This window comes from Dipteris shenzhenensis, chromosome 12 (assembly GCF_047967505.1).
Source record: "Dipteris shenzhenensis isolate YYH24624 ecotype China chromosome 12, Dip_SZ_1.0, whole genome shotgun sequence".
Lineage (NCBI taxonomy): Eukaryota > Viridiplantae > Streptophyta > Polypodiopsida > Gleicheniales > Dipteridaceae > Dipteris > Dipteris shenzhenensis.
The window spans coordinates 519,752-521,676 of record NC_141607.1 but is presented as its reverse complement, the minus strand read 5'-3'; the positions used below and the strand labels follow the sequence as shown (position 1 = coordinate 521,676).

At 43.8% G+C, this 1,925-nt stretch overlaps 1 pseudogene; it reads left to right on the top strand.

Moving 5' to 3' along the window:
* Positions 1 to 232: 232 nt before the first annotated feature.
* Positions 233 to 802, top strand: LOC147895640 (cytochrome P450 76C2 pseudogene; annotated as a pseudogene).
* Positions 803 to 1,925: the final 1,123 nt, after the last annotated feature.

Genomic DNA, 1,925 nt, shown 5'->3' with positions numbered 1-1,925 from the left:
AGTGATGGAGCAAGAAAGTCGATGCAAGATTTTTTGGACGTGTTGTTGGAGAAGAAGGGAGGGCACAAAACAACAGAGGCACTGGATTCGATCAAGTCCCTTCTCGTGGTAATTATAAGTTTGGCAAGCTTGCATAAGAGATCTGAGTGGTTACATTGTTTATGATTTGATTAGGGTACTTATTATCACCGTCATGTCATGCTAGGATATGTTCATGGGTGGGATCGATACGATGAGCGTAGCAGTGGAATGGGTGATGGCAGAGCTACTACGGCATTCGGAGGAGTTGAAGAAGGTGCAGGAGGAAATGGATGCGACAGCGGGAGGGAAGAGGCTACTGCGAGAGTACGATTTGGAGGAGCTACCATATTTGCAAGATGTGGTGAAGGAGGTGTTAAGGCTACATCCACCAGCGATGACAATGTTGGGACATAGAGCACAGGAGGCATGTGAGGCCGCAGGGTACGAGATCCCTATAGGGGCGAGCGTGTTTGTGAATGTGTGGGCGATAGCGAGGGACGAGTCTTTGTGGGAAAGAGCTGAGGAGTTTGTCCCATCGAGGTTTGTGGGGAGACCCGTGGATGTGAGCGGGCATGACTACAACCTCCTACTGTTTGGGTCAGGCAGGCAGCACTACCCTGGCATGCCATTAGCTTTGCTTCTTGTGCCACTCGCCATTGCCAATCTCATCCACACATTTGATTGGAGTCTCGCTCCAGACTTCAACATGTCTGAAAAGATCCAACCCCTTTTGACCCTCACTCATCCTCTCGTGCTCCCCACCCCAAGACTCCCCTATTAACAAGGGTTGTCGTGTGTAGTTTCTCTCTCTCTCTCTCTCTTGTTGTGTGTAATTTGTCCTTCCTCTTTGTGTCTTTTTCTCTCTCTCTATCATGTATGTATTGTTTTAAAGGTCTTTGCCTGTACTGTCCTTCCTCTAAGTGTGTGTGTGTACTCTCTGTGTATGTTCTTTTATTTTCGCATGTCACTCAAGCAATCACTCTATGATTGCTTGTGTGTTTAGCACATGCTGTCTACTTGTCTTACACTTATTGGCTGATCTCTCCTTTCGCGGTCTTCTTGTTATATAAAGCTACATGGATTTCAATGTGTGTGTGTGTGTGTGTAATTAAGTCCACTTTCCCCTTGCAACATGTAGCTAAGTCCACTTTCCCTTGCAACATGTATCTTGTCTTTTCCAATGTACTCCATCACATTGTATGCTAAGAATTAGGGGCATAAAACACAGTCAAACATTCAACACTTGGGTTGTGGTAAGACTAGATCATATGGTAGTTGCCTATGTAAGCATCCAACACATAGTTTGGACCTAGTATAGGCATCCAACAAGTATAAGTGATTTTACTTATTCTGATTAATGTTCATATTGTAGTAGAAGTATATTTAAGAGAAGAGACAAGGAAAAGAGAATTAAGCAAAATGGGTTTCCTAAACCTTTCCCACTACCTGTCAACCAACAATTACCTTCATTTCTACTCTAGATTCAATTATATTTTTCTCCTAAGAATGCACCCAAATGTAGATTCTAGTAGCAAATGCAGCCTATGGCTATATCTATTCCCCTTGTAAACACAAAAATTGGAGAGAAGAAAGGTTTTATCCTATAAATGTGAGTATAGATATTTGTTGTTCTTTTAAAGCCATATCTTTGCTCGTGGCTACCAGGAGCATTGTCGGCCGTTGTACCGAAAGGCTACAATTGTGGAGATGGAATGGGTCATGTGGAGCTAGGAGATTGTTGTATGCAGATGCAACCTTTAAATGACCTTTGCATAGCTAGTTGGCATAGCTAATCCTTTGTGTGGGAGCCTGGCACATACGGGCTACCAGATAATTTGTTGTGGCTATGTGAAGACCAGGAGGCACTTGTTCAAGTCATTCAAGCCATTTGGAGGTCGCGGCTC